Source organism: Panthera onca, chromosome B2, assembly GCF_046562875.1.
Source record: "Panthera onca isolate mPanOnc1 chromosome B2, mPanOnc1 haplotype 2, whole genome shotgun sequence".
NCBI classification, from domain to species: Eukaryota; Metazoa; Chordata; class Mammalia; order Carnivora; family Felidae; genus Panthera; species Panthera onca.
The window spans coordinates 36691533-36714478 of NC_138343.1; the positions used below are offsets into that span (position 1 = coordinate 36691533).

Consider the following 22946-nt stretch of genomic DNA (forward strand, 5'->3'; position numbering starts at 1 on the left):
TCATCACTTGCTCTTAGTTTCCACAGACGATCAGAATGAGCATGAGGTAAGACTGAGAATAACAAATTAAGAAACAGGTCTTCAACCGGTTAAATAAAAAACCAGTGCCATCAAATACAACTGTAAAACCTCCCTATCAAGTTAATTCTCTAAATCGGAGGTTTTCCGTGGAGGGAGGGTAGGGTATCACTCTAGGAGGCATCCTGGAAAAGGAGCACCTTATCTTCTAGTCTAATCCTTTCCTTTTATTTCTTCCTTATGCCACAGCAAGAACATAATATTGATTCATTCAAACCCCCTTTTCATTGTGATATAACCAACACGTAGAAAAATGGATAAAGTACAAAGGGACAATGTAGCGAATAGCTGTAAAATAAACCCATGCCCAGCACCCCAGAAGCCCAGCACATGCCCCTTCCTGGTAAGTCCTGCCAGATAGTCAAGCCAGTCTTCCCACCCCGCTCTTCTCTTTCATAGGTGATTTATTTTTGTTCCTTTATATTTCTTTATAAATTTTAGAATCAGCCTATTAAATTCCACTAAAAAAACAGTTGGAGTTATACTGATTTTTTTTAAATTTATTTTTGTGGGTAGGTTATGTTTTCTAAAATTTTATTTCAGGATGTTAAGGGCCATTGCATAATATTTCTTATAAAAAAGGGAATGTTGGGCCTCATAGATATAACAACCAATGACCTAAATGATTTAAGGATGTGGCACTCTCCTCTATTTAATATTCTAAGACTAGATCTTCCGTGAAAAATAAAATTTACTGAAGATGATAATTGAGAACATACCCATTTAAAAACCCCATTTCTCAGATGTCATGACTTGCCCATTTAATTATTTTACCCAGGGTTTTCCAGGCATAGGTATGCTTTGATACCCTTTAGGAGTTTAAGTGATTTCACCAAAATCCATTAGCTCCTTTATAACTTATCATAAGAGGACCAAAGCACACATACACTAATGCCAAACAGGTCATTATAAATAAACTCCTCATTTTTAATTTGGGCAATAAAAGTCAAAATGGTTAACAAAAGTGGAAATCCATCAGGTCAAAGGATAAAAGTTACTACTGGGATTCTGTAGTTAAATCATACAACCCAAAAAATGATAAATCAAATAATGAAATGGGTTAAAAGAATGTTTCTGGAATCTCAAAAAGTTAAACCAGACCTGTTGGCCTATTCCCCCAAGGTGAATAAATGGGTATATTTTTAACTGGCTCATGACATGAGCCAGTGCCATGTTCGGCACTCTGACTTACTGGTTGCATGACCTTGGACAAGTTAATTGACCTTTCAGAAGTTTGGCTTCCTTATCTGTAAAATGGAAATAATACTGACATTCAACTTTTTGTATGGATTACTGGAGATGAGTACACAAAGCACCTAGGAGCTAGGTATCTAAGAGGAACTAAGGAAGTGATGGCCATCAGTGTTATTTTTATACTTACTGAATGATCTGTGAATGAGTGAATGAGTTTCAATGGATTATGTCTCCAGGCATTTGCATCTTAAGGCTTTTACTTCTAATTGTGGAATGAAAATCTTTTTCTCCTTTAAAGGAACTTCAGGCATCAGCAAGCAGATGGCAGAGTACATTCAAAATTCATCCCACAAGGTCATACTGTCCATGCAGTTTATAAGGAAGAAATTCTGAAGCAGTTGAGAAATTCTCTGTGATACAGAAAAAGTAATCTTGCCCAACAATTGGCTCGATGACAATGCTCGAGTTCATTGTAAATTTTCTGTCAATTATAGACCGCAAATATTAGGTAAATTTTCCATCCTACTAGGCTTGAATCTGAATGAGTTACAAAGTTTCTAAAAGTTAATCTATCTTCAAAATACAAAGGTATTTTCTACTGGAAATATTCAGAAGAATATACTAAAAGATAGTACGATGTATAGAAAAGACAGTGAACTTGTGGCCAAGAGAACTGGGTTTTCATTTTATTTCTAACACAACATTAGTGTGACATTAGGCAATAAATTTAATTTCTATAGGTTTCAATGTCTCATGTAATTTCTATAGGTTTCAATGTCTCATGATAAGTCATTCTTCAAACTCTGAGATTCTAACTACAAGTTACACCCAAGGCAGAGAATGGGAGAGGGATTGCCCCTCACAATCACATCGTATTTAATGGCAAGCCCAACCCAGAAACTAAATCTAAATCTAATATAATTCTGGCGTCTTTATGAAAAGGAGGATCAGGATGGACCTCCAAGAAGAGAGGACGGGCTATCTAGAGCTGCTACAAGCCTATTCCTAGGGGTTGCAAGAAATAATGAAGAATGTCTTATGTGGTACAATGTGTGGAGTAGGAAACAGAAATCACCCAGCCTTCAATACTCCCTTAAATGCCTGAAATGAAGCTTTGAATTCCTGGTCTCCCCAGGTTCCTAAGTGCAGTCTCTCTAGGCTCTGCATCTTATATTCCAGGCTGGCATGACCTCTCTGCCCTCTACAGCAGCACCATAAAGCTCACACTGACCCTCCTGGGACACATCAAGAAGCCAATATACCTCCATCCCTTTAGATGCAGTGAATGCTCAGCCCTAGGTGCATATTAAAATTACCCGAGGAGCCTTAAAAAAATTCTGATGGTAGTAGACCTACCCCAAACCTACCCTCAAAGTCTCAGTGAGGGGGGTATGTAGGCATCATGGTTTTATAAAAACTCCCCAAATGATCCCCAATATACAGCTGAAGTCAATACCAGGGGAGCAAGAGCAGCCTTACACTGCACGAGTTAACCAAGCACAGAAAAGACACCTCCCTTAGAAGGGAGAAGAGGGAATCCCAGGAACTAGAAGGACTAGAGTTTTATTTTTCTAACCTGTGTGTCAAAGTATTTGTGTGTGTGCTTATGAGCTCACAAAATGATTAGGTTATATTGGTCTCAAGAAAAACTGTTGAGAGTAAAGATAATTATAGGTAACAGAGAATTAACAAAAAGAAAACAGCACAAAAGATCTACTTTCATATATAAAAGAAATGCTAATTGTATTCTCTTAGGTCAACCACTCTCTATTTGACTAATTACAATGCAGCACAATAACGATAAGGTACGTTATTACGTGTTTTGCGTTAACTAAAGTAAGTTTTATTTGATTACAAGATTAAACTGTTCCTGTACACTTAACCTTCATAGTTTGTTACTCCAGAACAGTGTAATGTTTGAGGGAACATTGCTCCTGGGCACTAGGAAGTGTTAATGTTCAACATTTGCATAAGTGAAGGTACTTTTCCATATTTGCATAAAAGGAGGTAACTAGGTCCTTTCAAAGGTATGGGGAACAAAGAACAGCTACTCCCAAGGTTACCGGTTCTCAGAGGGGTGCTTTGTCAACGGTGGTGGGAATGAGGGTGGGGAAGAAAAGATGGGGCTGCGAAGGCTAATAAGTGAGATACTTCCATGTGACATTTAAACATCAAGAGGTGCTACACAGAGGACTTTTTAAAAAGGGGCCAAGGAGACTGAAGTGATGACTTTTCGACAGGTGTTGGACACTTGGAAGAAAAAACAGCACAGCATGGAACAGCACCCCAGATGAACTGACCACTCCCTTCCTGATGCCCTAAAGACCTTTGTACACTCCTCTATATTGAAAACTGCTCTATTAATGCATTCTTTTAGCATACTATATGGTCCTTGAGGGCACGGACCATGACTCATTGCTCTTTGTTTTCCCATGTATTCCCAACACCAAGAAGAGTATTTGATACCAAACTCTCAATAAATACCAATAAATGAACTAATGAATGGTTCCTGAATGACTGTTAAATAACACAGCTTATCCAGTCATTGAGATGATTTATTCATTTGGCTATGTCATCTACTGCATTAGTTCTCTCCATGTGCTTATTATATTTTCATCTAGATTGCTGAAGACCATTGGTTAAGACACAGCCAAGAACAGAATTCTGTCACACTCCACTATGGGGGTGGCTGATTTAAGAACCAACATTCAATATAATTTCACCACCTTATCAAGTGCCTTGCACACATACATACTTAAATGTTAGCTCATCCTTACTTTTGAAAATGTCATGAGAAACAGCATCAAACACTTTGCTAAAATCAAGACATACTATGGCTACAGCACTGCCCTGATTTTCCAATAAAACTCTAAAAGAAAATCCATTTATTTGGGAATGACTTATTTTTAGACATCTCAAATTGGTTACTAGAACTATGCATTTTTCCTTAAATGCTTATAAATCATCCGGTTAATTAATCAATCACTAGTTCTAGAATTTTACCACGCACAAAAAAATCAGGCGTATTGTTATTTGTAAAGAGAATCTCTTTTTTTTTTGGGGGGGGGGGGGAAATCACCTGTATTATTAGTCTTCTGTCTAGAAATCGTAGTAAATGAAAAATCCCAAATCAGATCTGAAAGTTCCCTGACTCCCCTGGGGTGTAATTTAGCACAGCCTACAGATTAGAAACTAATCTAAAGCTACAGATACTTCTTTACTCTTCCTTTGACTCTCTTACACCCTGGGCTTCAATTTCTTCTCAACCATGTTTGTTTTACTCTTTCCTTTTTGAAGGCCAAACTCCTTACTGAAGAAAATAGAAGTCAGGAATTTAATAATTCTGTTTTATCAGAGGTAATACATGATACCAGATCATCTTTGCAACATGAGGACTATCCCTTCCTTATTATTTCCTTATTGTATAGAATGTAGCTTTGAATTTTTTTAAACCAATTTTTGTTACCTTATAATATTTGTCCAGATCCTGAGCTCACTGTGAATAGTTCCAAGTCTTCCTTTTTTTTTTTTTCTTAAACTATTTCACCTTATACTTCATTTTGAAAGGTATGCCATGAAACAAAATTACCCCTGTTCCATCCTCAAATCCACTATGGCTGTGTCCATATTCTGCCTCACCTCCACATACATGGAAGAAGTATCTCTGTTCCCCTTCAATGTCTCTCTTGGATCATATCCTTTTCTTGACTACTCAAGGACATTTTCTTAATAATTGTTCCCTTTCCTTCTTTTATCATAAAATTTTCCTTCTCTGCGGAATCATTCCAGGTAACATACAAACGCAAGACATCTTCCAAGCCCCTCCCCTTTCTAGTTACTGCCCCATTTCTGACCTCCCCATTCTCCCCAGCCTCTCCAATAGGGACTTCACTCCCACCATGCCACTGATGTGGCTCTTTGTTAAGGTTGCCATCAATTTACCCTTTGACAAACCCAATTATCAGGTCTGTCCTCCTTTTTACTCTTAGTTTACTTTCAGCATCATTTGATACAGTCAATTTTTGTCTTTTAACACTTTCTATACTTTGCTTCCATGGTGCCATCCATACCCTTTGGGTTTCTCTCACATCCCCTTACAGCATCTTCTCAGTTCTTCGCTGACTCTGCCTTTTCTCCTGACCTCTAAATGGTGGTGAGGCCCCATGCTTCAGTCCTTGCCCCTCTTCCCTTCCCTTCCCTTCCCTCTCCCCTCCCCTCAATGGGCAATCTCATCTAGTCCCATGGTTTTAAATATCCACCTATAATACTGATAATTATCAAAGTTCATCTCCAGTCCTTACTTCTGAGCTCAACTTATACATCCTATTGCCTACTCAACATCACCCCTGGATACATAACACTTCAATCATAACAATATTAATAACAGTAGCAGCAATAGTTAACATTTATTGAGAACTTAATAGGTGTCCAACCCTGTCTGAAGTGCTCCAGAGGTATTAATTCCCTTAATTTTCATATCAACCATATACCACAGGTGCTGTTACAACCCTTCTTTTTAATGATGAGGACATTGGAACAATTTGCTCAATATTCCACAGCCAGTAACTGTTAGAAATATGTATGTGAATTGTAACATGACCAAAACAAAACCCTTGATTCCCATCCCTGACATGGGCTCCTCCCATGGTCCTCCTCACCATCTTACATCTACTTGCTTAACCCAAAAACTTCTCTCCTCCCCAAACTGTATCTACTTCTCTGGCAAATTGCAGATACATCCTGAATCTGATCACAGCTCTCTTTTTCCACTAGTAGCACACAAGGCCCAGCTCTGATCACTTCTCCTCTAGGCCATTTTAACTCCTTACTGGTCTCTCTGCTTCTTTTCTCCTCGGCCTATATCGCCACTGCAACAAGAGTAAGACTTCTTTTAAGTTTTTTAAAAGTTGCTTAAAATGGCATCCCATCTCACTGCAATAAAACTCAAACTCCCTGACAGAGCCTGCAGGGCCCTAATTCATTAGGATTCTAGCCACATCTGTGGCTTCACACATTCCACCATCCCTCTGGCCACACGGGCCTTCCTTCTGGTCCTTCTACATAACAGAGCTCATCCTAGCCTTGTGGCTTTCCCAGAGCACTCCTTCTGCCAGGAATGTGTCCGTCCCCCTGAGGTCTTTACTTACCTGATTCCTTCCTGCCATTTAAGCTTCAGCTCCAATTTTATCTTCTTGACCATGGAATTTGAAGTTTTCCATTCCTAAGCCATGTTTTATTCTCTTCTAGCATTCATCATATCTGCAACTGTCACATTTATTTCAATGTTTATTTACTATCTTTCTTTCTTCTACCATAAAATATAAGCTCCACAACCACAGGGACCTTGTCTATTGGGTTCCCTGCTGTATCCTCAGTGATTGCAACAGTGAGTGCGTGGCACTCGATCAATATTTGTTGAATGAGTTCATCCGAATTCAAAGAGCTTTCTCTTTCATTCTCTCTCTGGTACTAGTCCACATTCAAAGTCTATGATTATACATTAAATTTCATTTTAATTGTTTCATGTATGTACATGTATATATAAATACATACGGTAGCTATCTATACGTAGATATAGATAACATGTATATTTACATATACAGATAGATATATATACTACACAGATATAGATATAGATAAGGATATAGAAGAGATTATCTGTGTCTATCCATGTAAACACTTTTAGAAAGGGGAAATATGCTGTTATTTCTTTAGTATCCCCCCAAATCTAAGAACATATACAATGCTTAATACAGGTTTGACTTGTTTTACCACAGCTAAGGAGCTATGTCCTTTGGTTCACTGTTAGCCTAGGGAAACATGTCGGGTTTTCCTCTTAACCTTTCACAAGCATGGGTCACGGAAAACTATTAAATATGACCCTAGAGAAAAAATAATTAAACATTTGCTCTCAAAAACAAAAATCTAGAACATACCAAAAACCAAAAACAACCAGCCTTTAGAACAGAAGTACTCCATAAGATCTCTATCTTTCTAATAATCCACTGAGGCATAAGTATATTCTGGTATAACCACAGGTCTAAGGGAATGTTCAATATTAACACTCTGAATATAAAGTTAACAACATGGAGCAAAATCACTAAATGTCATAAATCTCTTAAGTATCTTGAACTTGATATTATACAAAATCTCTGCCTTGTACTAATAAGCAGATAAATAGGAAGTACCATTCTATTAAAGGTAAAAAATGAGGCTAACAGTTACAGATTCCTGCCCACAGCTAATAGAAGCATTAGAGTGAGGAACATCCAAAAAACACATTCCAATTTCTCATCTTAAATCCCAATCTCCCACTCACTCCCACCCCCATATTTTATTGTCTAACACTGCAAGAAAAGGCTACAGAATATTTTATAAATGAAACTAATGAAGCAACAGCCACTCAAATTCTAATCTGGATGGATATATGTTAACATCAACATTCTCATTCATGAAGGCTTTTGTTTAAAAAAAGGGAGCAGGACAGGGGTGCTTGGGTAGCTCAGTTGGTTAAGTATCCGACTTCGGCTCAGGTCATGATCTCCCGGTCCGTGAGTTCAAGCCCTGCCTCGGGCTCTGTGCTGACAGCTCAGAGCCTGGAGCCTTCTTTGGATTCTGTGTTTCCCCCTCTCTCTTCCCTTCTCCCGCTCATGCTCTGTCAAAAATGAATAAACGTTAAAACAATTTTTTTTTTAAATTAAAAAAGGGAGCAGGATAGGTTTGGATGCCTCAGTCCCTAGCTCTGTGCTTTTCCCTCAGCAAGAACCAGAATCTCTATCTGAGTCAGCTGTTGGCATTATTCAGGTCACACGGTGAACCCCTCACAGTATCTGTAAACAGGAAGTGCAATAAATTACAAGCCTATGATGATGATAGTTGTAGTCACAGGAATATGTATGTGTGCCCCACTCTTCGAGCAACCAGCTTTTCCTCTGCTTCCTGTGATACCTGAAGCAAACTAGTTTCTTCTGTCCTCTGAAAGATGCAGAATCAAACATGGTGTCACAAAAAGCTGGGCTGAGGAAAATGTATACTACACTAATATACTAATTAATACAAATTACAGTAAATCCAAGGCTTAAGGAGTATGAATACATAAATGCAGAATCGACGATGACGTGTATGTTTTAAGACTGAAAGGTCAAAGTGACACAAAGATAGAGGGAGAACAGGGACATTAATGGCAAGAAACCCTGGATGTGCCCTACTCCCCTACTGTAGACATGGAAGGGTGACAGCAACCAGTAACTCCTTACAAGAGGGAAGAAGGTCCTGCTCAGTATCTTGCCCCTGGCTCCAAGGCTCTGAGGTTTCCCAACTCAGCTCACAACAGCTTGAGGAAGAAGAAATAGAGGAAGATGCAAATATCTCATTTAGATTCATGTTCTTTTCCCATTATTATTCATTTTTACTTCTATTCACTGAAAAAAAAAAGAAGTGTGAAAATAATATATGTCCTTTTCTGGGTTTCTTGTTATTTCTTTGAAAAAGAATGGCATCTTGAGAAGGACTGTGAAAGTGGTAATACCCTTTCCACATGTTTTCTAATGCAGTCATCTTTAATCTTACATCCAAGACGTATCTGTCTCACTTTGCAATGCCTGTAGAGCACAGATTCGAGGCTTTCTCAGTACACAGTCACGTAGAGGAGGTGGTTTCATTAATAACAATTAACGGGGAAAGATCACACTGAAATGGGCAAGATTAATCTAAAATACAGTTTTAAAGCACAGGACAATGTCCAAATGGAGACCTCTGTATTTAAGGTTTGAAAACCCAGCAGTCAAGTCTCTTTTCTGGGTACAGGTTGGGAAGAGAAAAGGGATAAAGGAGCAGAAAAGGAAAAGGGAAGCAACTTGTGCTGAAGGGTGACATTTCAGACCCACTCTCAGATTTTAAGAAACCTTTTCAAGGTTACACACCTGGATGAGCATCAGAGCTGGAATTCTAATCTAAACAAAACCCACCAGCTCCAAAGTCCAGTGATCCCTGGGGACAGAGAAGGAAGACACTTTCACCTACATCGACAGCATTGACTTTGAAGTTCTGAAACATCTGTAGCTACTGTTTGAGAATGCTACTGTCTCGCTGCTCTATGGCAATGTGGTACATAAAAAATTGCTTTCACATACTCTGGACTTTTAATGTAAGTGTGGGTAGCAGACAAACGGTAGAAGTGGGTAGATGATGATTCCTATGCAAGGTGCAGACTAGGAGCTAACAGCCTTTCAGAACTAGGATGGCATGTAGATGACTCCAATTCTTCTGGCAGGGCTATGGGAGTGATGGACAGGGCACAAGCTCAGAGGGAAGACACAAATAGATCTACTCAAGTATCTCCCAAGTACTACCAATAAGGCAATGTTTTCAAATGTAAACAATAGGCAAGGAACTTTTGGTCATTCAGACCTCAGTTAAGTGAACAGATTCCTCTGAAAGCTACCAAGGAAGAGCAAGAGTTCATTCTTTCAATCTTTCAAGTATGTTTATTGAGCATCTACTGTGTTTCATGTACAGTTCGAGATCCTGGAGGACCTAGGAGGGATTTTAGTGGGGAAGAGACAGATAGTAAAAAAGTTAAATAAGACAAAATAAATTAGTAGAATACATATGATGGGTGGTGATCAATGCTATGAAGAAAAATAAAACAGTGAAGGATGATATATACGCATTTGGCAATTTTCAAAATAGGGTAGTCTGAAAAGGTCTTACTGAGAAAATGACATTTCAGTGAAGACCTGAAGGGAGGTTAGGCAATGAGTCATGCCGATATCTGGAGGAAAAAGCTTCCAAAAGAGGGGACAGCAAATTCAAAGATCCTGAGGCTAGAGTATGCCGTGTGTGTGCAAGGAGCAGCAAGGAGGTCAGTGTGGCTGGAGTGGGAAAAATAAAGAAAAGAGTAGTAGAAAGGAAAGTCTATGAGGTAAAGTGGCACTAGATAATGTGGGGCTCTGTAGGCTACTGTAAGCAGTATGACTTTTAATTAGGGTGGAATGGGAAGTACAGAAGAAGCTAGGAGTGTTGCCAGCAGTAAAATAATCTGACACTTTAAAAGGATCTGTTTGGAGGCACCTGGGTGGCTCAGTCGGTTAAGTATCCAACACTTGATTTCGGCTTAGGTCATATCTCCTAGTTTGTGGGATTGAGCCCACTTCGGGCTCTGTGCTGATGGGTGTGGAGGCTGCCTGGGATTCTTTCTTTCTCTCTCTCTGCCCATCCCCTGTTTTCTGTCTCTCAAAATAAATAAATAAACATTTAATAAAATAATAAAAGGATCAGTTTGGCTGTTAGGTTGAGAGAAGACTCTGGGGGGAGGGGGCAAGGGTTGGAGCTCAGTTACTGGGCTTTTGTAATAATCCAACGGGGGGGGGGCAGGTGTTCAATAGGGGTGGGGGCAGTTGAGACACTGAAAAAAGATCATGTTCCAGAAATATTCTGAAGGTAGAACTAACAGGACTTGCTGACAGACTAGAAGATGGCAAGGTTTTTGGCCTGAGCCAAATGATGGGAGTTGCTATTTGCCAAAGTATGGAAGACCACAGGAGGATGGGGGTTTCAAGGGCTAGCTCAGGAGTGTGACTCTGTTTACGTTACATTCCAGATGTCTCTTAGACATTCAAATAAAGGTATCAAGTAAGCAGATGAATTTATGAGTCTGGAACTCAAGGGAGAAGTCTGGGCTGGAGATATAAATATGGGCATCTTCAGCCTAGAAATGGCTTAAAGCCCTGGAGCCCAGATGAGATCACCAACAGTGTGAGCCTGAGTATAAACAGAGAAGAAAAGAGGGTCATGGGCAGAGTCCAGGGAACTTCAATTTTAGAGGGCAGGGAGACAGGGAGGAGCCAGTGAGGTAGGAGGAGAGTCAGGGAGAGTGCTGTCCTGGAGTTAAGTAGATGAAGTGTTTCAAGGAGCAGAGTGTGACCCACTGAATCAAATGCTGCTAGTCGGTGAAAGAGGACCAGGTCTTAACAGACCGCCGGGCTCAGCACAGTGGAAGTAACTGGTGGCCGTGATGAGGGCAGGTGGATGGTGAGTACAGCATCTCCAGACCTCTTTTACTACTTGTCAAATGAATGTCAGACCAGATCATTTCTAAGTCCTCTGCCACCTTAAAATCACACAACGTTTAGCAATTCATTTTAAGTGAAAGTTGTTTCACTTGATCTGTCTTTACTTTTCTAATCGAGCACTGGCCAAAACCAGAATGTTTTTTGATACTGAGGTCTAAGTTAGAGAAGTAATTTACACTTGTATTTTTTCTATAGAAAACTATAACTCATTTTATTGTAGGACTCCCAGAAACACCCTGTGGAGAGGTAGAGAAGCAGCATGACCACCTATGAAACTGCAATAAAGGGAATTATAAGCCCGGGGTAAAACAAACAAACAAACAAACAAACAAACACTATTCTACAGAACTGAGAGCTAACATACTAAGGTAAAAGAGAAAGTCCCTCAGGAGCACAGAATGCTAGGTGACCCAAACCAAGGCCAAAGCTTGTGGCACTGCTCACAGCTCAAAAGGGTTCAGTTTTGACACTGGTTTTCACTTCTCTTGGGTGCTAGTGGTTCCTCTGGATATAGTGAGCCTCTCTCCATTTATCTCATTCCTACAACTTTTTAGAGAGAAAAGAGGTTGCAGGAGGTTTCTGAATATAGAATCCTGTATCAGATGCTACAGTGTCACAGAAAGGAAAACCTATCACTTCCAACCTGGGGGACAGAGGGAAGGCAATCGCAGGTAACATTTATTGAGCATCTACTATGTGCCAGATCCTATTCTAAGTGCTTTACATACAGTACCTCATTATTCCTGACAACAACATATGAAGTACAGTAGATGTTACCAGCAGTCTCATTTTACACATGGTACAAATACAGTCACGCAGTCACACTGCTCAGTGACACTGCTAGGAAACACAGAGCCACCTCTGCTGTGAGCACTGAGCCCCACTTCAGAGCCTCTGTCTCCCTCTCTCTCTCTGCCCCTCCCCTGCTAGCACTCTCTCAAAAATAAACACACATTTAGAAGGCACAGAGCCAGGACATAACCTAGGCATTCTGGTTCCAGGGTCACTCCCTTAAACATGAAGCTTCCTCCCCAGAATTCCACAGAAGAGCAAAAGTTCCTATTCTAAGGGCCCAAGCAAAACCATGGCAAGACAGATTGGCTCCCCTGTACCAAAATGTATAGAAACACTAAAAACAAAATCACAGGACCTTCGTAATGCTAGTGTTGGGGAGCAGGTTTTTGTTAGATTCAACTATTATTTTGTGGGGACAAGATTTAGTCTGTAATAAACTTGAATTCATATAATAACAGAATCTTGCTGGAGGTATGTATAAAATAAAAACAAAAGTACTGAGTTCTAGACAGTAAGGAGATACCCACGCTAATAATGATGCCACCAGAAAGCTCACCTTATCTGCTCTGGTCAGTGACAGCTGCCCCTTTCCTATGAAGAAGGAAAGTTGGAAAGAGTAATGTAGAATGATGTCACTTGTGATAATGAATACAGAAGTAGCAAAGCTTTAAAAAAAAACATTGTAACAAGCTCAAACTGCAGAAAATCATCTTCATTTCTGCTTTTATATGTGCAAAAAATATTTACTTAGCAGGCGAATGGACTGTGGTGATATGACCTTGTGACACAAAAAGCCACATGGAACAATTTCCCACACAAGAATGGATAATACTTCTATACTGACTTAATCAAAGAAAATAGATTCAGGCCTTTGTGAGAGATTCTAACAAAGACTGAAACCTGAGTGGCGCCTGGGTGGCTCAGTTAAGCGTCCGACTTCAGCTCAGGTCATGATCTCACGGCTCGTGGGTTCGAGCCCTGAGTCGGGCTCTGTGCTGACAGCTCAGGGCCTGGAGCCTGTTTCAGATTCTGTGTCTCCCTCTCTCTCTGCCTCTCCCCCATTCACACTCTCTCTCAAAAAAAAATAAACATTAAAAAAAAAAAAGACTGAAACATAGTATTACAGACAAAAGTCCTCTATGAACAGAAAATACATTTAGATTAGTTTAGATTGGTCCTGAGTCCATGTGAAGAGATGCAAATGTGTCTTTCCCTGGCTGAATCTTTTCATGCCTCAATACCTAGAGATGTGTCACAGCCTAGCTGCTCACTTTAATTTTTGGCATGTTTTTGTAGTCATTTCACGATGCATACCTGTCCCTGTCTCACTCTCCCCTTATCTTGGCATTTCCACTCCTGTTTCCCACTACAAGTGTCCATAATGCTACATCCTTATGTCTTCCCCTCCAAAGGCTTCTCCACTATTCTCTCTGTTGATGGTAGGGAACAGCAAGCACTCAGCATTCAAGCCAGGAATCAAGAAACTGGCCTTAACCTCTCTCTCTCTCTCTCTCTCTCTCTCTCTCTCTCTCTCACCCCTCCCTCCCTCTCTTTTTCTCTCCTTCTCACTCCTTTCCAGTCTCTCTCATTCTCTTTCCACCCACCTTTCTTCTCCCTCCCTCTCACACCACTTCTAGCTCCCATACACACATCCGGGTAATCAGCCCAGCTGAAGACACAGCACATTCAGTCAGTGTAAACCACCAAAAGGGACTGACCACAGAAAAGCAGCCTCTTTAAATGGACCCTGTATTTTGCCCATGTTGCATAGGTAATCAAAATCAAACAACTATAGGCACACCTCAGAGATACTATGGTTCTTCTAGTTCCAGACCACTGCAATAAAGCAAATATCTCAATAAAACAAATCATTTCTTTGGTTTCCTCGTGCATATGAAAGTTATCTTTACACAATACAGCAATAATAGCACTGTGTCTAAAAAACAATGTATATACCTTAATTAAAAACATTATTGTTGGGGCACCTGGGTGGCTCCGTAGGTTAAGTGTCTGACTCTTGATTTCGGCTCAGGTCATGATCTCACAGTTTGTGTCAGGCTCTGCGCTGAGCACGAGCTTGCTTGGGATTCCTCCCCTCTCCCAGCTCCTCCCCTGCTAGTGTGTGCACTTGCACTCTTTCTCAAAAATAACATAAATAAGCATTAAAAAAAAAACTACATTATTGTTAAAATATGCTAACCATCATCTGGGCTTTCAGCGAGTTGTAATCTTTTTGCTGGGGGAGGATCCTGCCTTCATGTTGATGTCTGCTGACTAATCAGGGCAGAGTGGTGGTTGCTGAAGGCTGGGGTGGCTACGGCAATTTCTTAAAGTAAAACAACAATGAAATCTGCCACATTGATCAACTCTTCCTTTCATGAACTATTTTTCTGTAGCATGTGATGCAATTTGACAGCGTTTACCCCACAGAACTTCTTTCAAAATTGGAGTCCATCCTCTCAAACCTGTTCCTGTTTTATCAGTTTTGTTTATGGAATATTCTAAATCCTTTGGTGTCATTTCAAAAATCTTCACAGCGTCTTCACCGGGAGTAGATTCTATCACTGTCTTTGCTCGTCCACAGGAAACAACCCCTCATCCATTAACAGTTCATCATGGGATTGCAGGGGCGCCTGGGTGGCTCAGTCGGTTAAGCGTCCGACTTCAGCTCAGGTCATGATCTTGCAGTCTGTGAGTTCGAGCCCCACGTTGGGCTCTGTGCTCAGAGCCTGGAGCCTATTTCAGATTCTGTGTCCCCATCTCTCTGCCCTCCCCCGTTCATGCTCTGTCTCTCTCTGTCTCAAAAATAAACATTAAAAAAAAAAAACAAAAAAAAACTAAAATCATGAGATTGCAGCAATTCAGTCACATCTTTGCTGTTAACACCCCATCTGCAGATACTTCCTTCACTGAAGTCTGAAACCCCTCAAAGTCCTCCATGAGGGTTGGAATCAACTTCTCCCAAAATCCAGTGGATGTTGATATTTTGACCTCTTTCCATGAATCACCAATGTTCTTAATAGCATCTAGAATGGTGAATCCTTTTCAGAAGGTTTTCAATTTACTTTGCCCAGATCCATCAGAGGAATTGCTACCTATGGCAGCTATAGCCTTATGAAATGTATTTCTTAAATACATTTTGAAAGTTGATATGACTCCTTGACCCATGAAATGGATGCAGAATGGATGTTGTGTGAGCAGGCATGAAAACAATATTAGCCTCGTTGCCCATCTCCATCAGAGCTCTTGGGTGACCAGGTGCACTATTAATGAGTAGTAATATTTTGAAAGGAATCTTTTTTTTTTTTCTGAGTAGTAGATCTCAACAGTGGATTTAAAATATTCAGTGAACCAGGGGCACCTGGTTGGCTCAGTCAGGAAAGCATGTGACTCTAGATCTTGGGATCATGAGTTCAAGCCCCATACCGGGGGTAGAGTTTACTTAAAAAATAAATAAATAAAATATTCAGTAAACCATGTTGTAAATAGATGTGCTGTCACCCAGACTTTGTTGTTCCATTTATAGAGCACCGGCAGAATAAATGTAGCATAATTCTTAAGGGCCTTAGAATTTTCAGAAAGGTAATTAAACATTGGCTTCCCCTTGGAGTCACCAGCTACATTAGGCCCTAACAAGAGAATCAGACTATACTTTGAAACTGTGAAGCCAGGCACTGACTTCTCTCTAACAATGAAAGTCCTAGAGGGCATCTTCTCCCAATAGAAGGCTGTTTTCTGCTTTGTCTACATTGAAAATCTGTTACTTAGTGTAGCCATCTTCTTCATCAATATCTCAGCTAGATCTTCTGGATAATGTGCTGCAGCTTCTACATCAGCACTTGCTGCTTCCTCTTGCCCTTCTGTGTTACATAGATGGCTTCTTTCCTTAAAGCCTCTACTAGCTTCAGACTTTTCTTCTGCAGCTTCCTCACCTGTCTCAGCCTTCACAGAACTGAAAAAAGTTAGGGCCTTGCCCTGGATCAGGCTTTGACTTAAGAGAATGGTATGGCTGGCTTGATCATCTAACGAGACCACTAAAACTTTCTCCATATCAGCAATAAAGCTGTTTCACTTTCTTGTCATTCATGTGTTCATTGGAGAACTTTTAATTTCCTTCAAAAAGCTTTTCCTTTGTATTCATAACTTAGCTAACCGTTTGGCACAAGAGGCCTATCTTTTGGCCTATCTTGGCTTCTGGCATGCCTTCCTCAGTAAGCTTAATCATTTCTAGCTTTTGATTTAGAGAGACATGCGACTCTTCCTATCACTTGAACACCTAGAGGCCACTGTAGGGTTATTCATTGGCCTAATTTCATTATTGTTGTGTCTCAGGGAACAGGGAGGCCCAGAAAGAGGGAGAGAAAGAGAATAGCTGGTTGGTGGAGCACTCGGAACACATACAACATTTATTGCTGTCCTATGTGGGCGTGGTTCGTGGCTCCCCCAAAACAACTGCAATAGTAACATCAAAGATCACCAACTACAGATCACCATAACAAATATAACAGAAATTAAAAAAACCTGAAATATTATGGGAATTACCAAAATGTGACAGAGAGACATGAAATAAGCAAATGCTGTTGGAAAAATGGCACTGACAGACTTGTTCAACACGGGGTTACCACAAACCTTCAGTTTGTAAAAAATGCATTATTTCTGAAATGCAATAAAGCAAAGCACAATAAAACAAGATACGCCTATACTCTCATAAGGATTTGTTTAGCAGCTTTCTCCATCAGTAGATAATGAGGTGGACTCTGTTCATGCCAACACTCTTGTTCACCCTGATACCTGCCATTTATTGAGTGCTAACTCTATGCCAGGCACTGAGTGCATCTCTACATTTATGATTTCATTTAACCTTGGACTATATGAGGTAGGATCTATTATTAGCCATATTTAATAGATAAAGAAATTGAGGCTTAGACAAGTAGCTTACCCAAGGTCATACAGGTGAACTTGAACCCAGGTCTGTTCGATGTCAAAGCAAATGCCTAGTACACTAGACGAAGTGGTTAGGCAGAGTGGAATCAATCTCTTAGCACATACTGCAAAGTCCTAAGTCAAATCATGCACACAAATCTAGACAAATCAGAGCAGGCAAAATTCCTGTGTACCTGGCTAATCAGAAAACCAAAAATTATCTTAAAAACTCCTCGTTTTTTTTTTAAATGAACAATAACTTTTCCCCATGTAATTAATATTTTTCTTCTATATAAATGGCAATTTTACAATGCATCAAAAGAACTGTCATTGCTCACATTTTTGTTAAGGGTACTTAACTGCAGGGTTTTTTGTTTTATTCATTCATTCATTCATTTGTTTATTTATTTATTTCCAGTAAGGAAAAATATATCAAGCTCTATAAAAGCTGATTGGTCTTGAGACAAAACACTGTAGTAGAGGGGAGACTCAAAAAAATCTTGCTGCTTTGTTAACACTCATGGAAGTACAAATGACCCATCAATTAGAGACAGAGAATTTGGGTCAGTGTATACAGCAATTTGTTACAATTCAGCTGTCAATTTTGGGATCAGAAAGGTAGGAAGAAACTCAAGGGACTTTTCAATCACCTGGTATGACAAGCAACAGACAGAAGATGCTGCAAATAATTCAGCAAAGTCAAAAAGAACCTAAAACGTTGGTAATATTTGGAAACTGTGATTGAGTTCATGTAAAGCCCACTGGCATCCTTATTCTGGAAGAAAAATATCAGCAGGAGAAGAAATAAAAGGTCTAACAGTCATCAACCAATTTAACATGTTGCTAAAGGGCAAGAGAGCGGAAAAATTCAAGGAGGTTGGAGTACAGGCTCTGTCCAGTTATACTGAACTTTGACATAAAAGAGCTAATTGACAGACATCTTTTCTTAATAATTAAGATTACAAGACAGGAAAAATTATTATTGGGCTTCCTCAGGTAAAGGAAAAAACACTGTATCTCCCTTTTTGCCCCCCCCCGCCCGCCCCAACCAGCCTCTTTGTTGGAAGGCTATACAATATAGTTTACCACACTGTAAAAATACCCCATCTTCAAACAATTGACATTTAAGCTTTTGAGGGAAAATTCAAAGTAGTTGCTAGCATGCAAAAACTAAGTTAAAACTGCAGCCATTGGACAATGAAGTCTGCAGAAGGTACAAGAACATTCTTTGGTCCTGGTTCAACAGCTTAGAACAGACCTAGAACCGTACATTTACATAACCCTCCAAAAGGCAATTTATGACTTAAATTCAGCTTGCTCAGATGCAGCTGTGGTTAGCTTAACCCCGAGCCCCAGCCTAAGAACTTCCTACAGCAGGCAGGGTGTGCCAAGCACCACACAGGAGGGAGAATGGGATGGAAATGGCGGACTGCTCTGTCCCCAAACTGAAACCCCTCTTGCATCACCTAGATTCTCCATTTTGCCCTACTGGAAAGTACCTGGAATGAGATGAAAGGTCAGCTAATTTCTCTAGATACAGACACATGCAAAATTCTTCACACATAAGGAAAGGAAAAAAGACAGGGAAGGGGAGAGAAAAAAGAAAGCATTAAGAAGTACCACATAATTTCACTCATATGTGGAATTTAAGAAACAAAAAGAACAAAGAAAAAAGAGAGACAAACCAAAACACAAAACAAAGCCAAAAAAAAAACCCAGACTCATAACAATAGAGAACAAACTGATGGTTACCAGAGGGGAAGGGGGGTGGGGGTGGGGGGATGGATGAAATAGGTTAAGGGGATTAAGAGTACTCTTATCATGATGAATACTGAGTAATGCATAGAATCGCTGAATCACTATATTGTACACATGAAACGAATATAACACTGTATGTTAACTATGCAGAAATTAAAATTTAAAAAATGTTTAAATTAAAAAATTTAAAAAGAAAGTATTATGGTAGAAGGAGGTTAAGAGATGCATATTTTTATAAGACTTAAAAGACTGAAATTAAGCAGAGGAGGAAAAAAAGGGACAAGAACAGTATTCTTTCTCATTCTATTTCATTCCAAAATTTAGTAGCTGACAACTACCGAGCACACAAGCCAGTTCAAGTCTCTTTCTTTTTCTCAGTGGCATAAAATCTCTTAATAAAGGTTATTGCAATCAACCCTTTGTCCCCATGTTTCCATTACAATATTTATGAGGACCATATGAGAAAATAATTGATAAAACCACATGGCCCATCTGGGTACTATTCACTCACAACTCAGAGACCATGCAGTAATAATGTTTAGTTCTGGGTGCTACACTTTACAAAGGTCACAGAAAAACTGGAATGCATTCAGAGGCAAGCATCCAGGACAGGGAAAGGACTCAAGACCAAACCAATGAGGACCTGGATGTGTTCAGCCTAAGAAGAGAGGCCTTCTAATACTTGAAGGGCTCTCACATGGGAAAATGCCTATTATTGTTTCCTATGGCCTCAAGGTGGGATAGTGAACATCAACAGATAGAATAGACAGAAATTTCAGCTCAACAAAAGGAAAAGCTTGCTTAGCAGGGCTATTCAAAGAGGGAATACGCTGTCTCAGAAGACAGGGTCCCAGTTCATGCAAAGGGTAGATAACCACTTAGATGCTAAGAAAGGGTTTTGAGCACTGATTGAAAGTTTGGGACCAGGTCAGTATTTCTTTAAGTGTAAAATGAGGAGAAGCTGAATTAGAACCACTTGATGTGCTTGACGAACAGAAAATAATAGGAATTCAGGAAATAATGCAAGCTCCTAGACTAGACTACTCTCTAGGTTTCATGACTCAGAATGGGGGAGTGCCTGGGAATCTGCACTTTAACAAGCCCTCAAGATGATCCTAATGTACACTCAAGATTGGGGACTAGACCAGGTGACTTCTGAATCTTCATCTATCATTTATCCTCAATATCACTCGGGCTGTCCAACCAGTTTCCCTGCTCTGATCATTTATTTGTGTTGATGCCTCTGTCAGGAAACATCCTCACTCCAGTCTTACTAACTCCTTTTCTTTGGCCATTGAAAGCCCATCCACCCCCTCAGGAAACAGCTTCAACAAATGATTTCTCTGCTGATTTTCCAAGCACGTGTGACACCTAATTACTCTAAACTGTATCACTATTTTTAACTACACCAATGGAACTTGTTACTACACAGTGGAGTTAACAACACATACCTGGAGGGAAAGGTCTGTGTCTCAGACCCATTTCACCCTCATTATTTGTACAGAAGTTGGCAAGTTATAACGCTGTGTTATAAACATAAATTTAACACATATCCGCTGAATGAATGTATGTCTTATATTGTATTTTGTGCTCACTTATGTGTAAGCTCCGTGAAGGCAGGTGCTCATCTCTAGTCACTGTGGTCCTAGTGCAGTGCTTAAGTAGACCAGAAGGTATGATAAACTTTGAATCAAACTCACTGATGAGTGACAGCCATTTCTTTCCTGGGTTTTAAATAAGACATTTTTACAAAACACAGTTGTGTCTCATCTAGTACCTGCCACTACTTACTTCTTATAACTCCCACTAGCCTTAAATGTGTACTTCAAACATCTACAAACGATCAAGAGTTGCAGAAGAGAGACATAAAGAGTAGCGGTCTCCACTCTGTCTGTGGTACAAGGATGGTGACCACACAGGAAGACAAGAGTAGTGCCCAAGAGCAGCCCAAGTGTCATGTGAAATACAGTAATCATCAGTCCTTCCAACCCATGGAGGTCCTCACTTCCACACTTACCCTCAATGGTGGTTCCCTTCTGTCTTCTCAATATTTTATGTCACCAGCCTGTGGTAGAAAAGCCTCCCCTTCTCCCTGCCAGGGATACCACAGCTAGTGCCCTATTTGTTCCTTCTTTTCTCACTAAACCTACCGGATAAAAGGTTTACCGCTATCTCTGCTTTTCTACAATTTACTCCTGGCATTTTTTTCTGAAGTTCTTTTGATTTACCTTTGATAATTTCTCTTATGCCCATCTCTTTTTCAATCCTGTCTGGCACCTACTGTCCTATACGAGACTAGTTCCTAATCAAAACTGATGACCTTTGATCTTTGGCTTTGCAAAGAAGTCTTAATGTATCTGAAAAATTACACACTGTAGTCTATTTAAGGAGAGGGAACCTAGACATATAAAAAATGCAAATGCTATCAGAGAAATAAATGTTTTAAAATCTTCATTCTCTTGGCACAAAAACAGACATTCAGATCAATGGAACAAAATAGAGAACCCAGAAATGGACCCACAAATGTATGGCCAACTAATCTTTGACAAAGCAGGAAAGAATATCCAATGGAATAAAGATGGTCTCTTCAGCAAGTGGAGCTGGGAAAACTGGACAGAGACATGCAGAAAAATGAACCTGGACCACTTTCTTACACCAGACACAAAAATAAACTCAGAATGGATGAAAGACCTAAATGTAAGACAGGAAGCCATCAAAATCCTCGAGGAGAAAGCAGGCAAAAACCTCTGTGATCTTGGCTGCAGCAACTTCTTATTCAACACATCTCTGGAGGCAAGAGAAACAAAAGCAAAAATGAACTATTGGGACCTCATCAAAATAAAAAGCTTCTGCACAGTGAAGGAAACAATCAGCAAAACTGAAATGCAACCGACAGAATGGGAAAAGATATTTGCAAATGACATATTAGATAAAGGGTTAGTATCCGAAATCTATAAAGAACTTACCAAACTCAACAGCCAAAACACAAATAATCCAGTGAAGAAATGAGCAAAAGACATGAATAGACACTTCTCCAAAGAAGACATCCAGATGGTCAACCAACACATGAAAAAATGCTCGTCATTCATCATCAGGGAAATACAAATCAAAACTGCAATGAGATACTACCTCACCCCTGTCAGAATGGCTAACATTAACAACTCAGTCAACAACAGATGTTGGCGAGGATGCGGAGAAGGAGGATCTCTCTTGCACTGCTGGTGGGAACGCAAACTGGGGCAGCCACTCTGGAAAACAGTATGGAGCTTCCTCAAAAAATTAAAAACAGAACTGCCCTACGACCCAGCAATTACACTACTAGGTATTTATCCAAGGGATACAGGTGTGCTGTTTCAAAGGGGCACATACACTCCAGTGTCTATAGCAGCACTATCAACAATAGCCAAAGTATGGAAAGAGTCCAAATGTCCATCGATGGATGAATGGATAAAGAAGATGTGGTATATCTATACAATGGAGTATCACTCGGCAATCAAAAAGAATGAAATCTTGCCATTCACAACTACGTGGGTGAACTAGAGGGTATTATGCTAAGTGAAATTAGTCAGAGAAAGACAAAAATCATATGAATTCACTCATATGAGGACTTTAAGAGACAAAACAGATGAACGTAAGGTAAGGGAAGTAAAAATAATATAAAAACAGGGAGGGGGACAAAACATAAGAGACTCTTAAATATGGAGAACAGAGGGGCGCCTGGGTGGCGCAGTCGGTTAAGCATCCGACTTCAGCCAGGTCACGATCTCGCGGTCCGTGAGTTCGAGCCCCGCGTCAGGCTCTGGGCTGATGGCTCGGAGCCTGGAGCCTGTTTCCGATTCTGTGTCTCCCTCTCTCTCTGCCCCTCCCCCGTTCATGCTCTGTCTCTCTCTGTCCCAAAAATAAATTAAAAACGTTGAAAAAAAATTTTTTTTAAATATGGAGAACAGAGGGTTACTGGAGGGGTTGTAGGAGGGGGGATGGGCTAAATGGGCAAGGGGCATTAAGGAATCTACTCCTGAAATCATTGTTGCACTAGATGCTAACTTGGATGTAAATTTAAAAAATAAATTACATTTTAAAAAAAGAAAAAAAAGAAAATTGTCATTCTTTCAGAAGCACCTACCA

The 22946-nt window shown here is 40.0% G+C and overlaps 1 protein-coding gene across 2 annotated transcripts in view; it reads right to left on the bottom strand.

Moving 5' to 3' along the window:
- The window catches only part of BTBD9 (BTB domain containing 9), a 413565-nt gene that overhangs the window by 224978 nt on the left and 165641 nt on the right, over nt 1-22946 (bottom strand). The window lies entirely within an intron of this gene.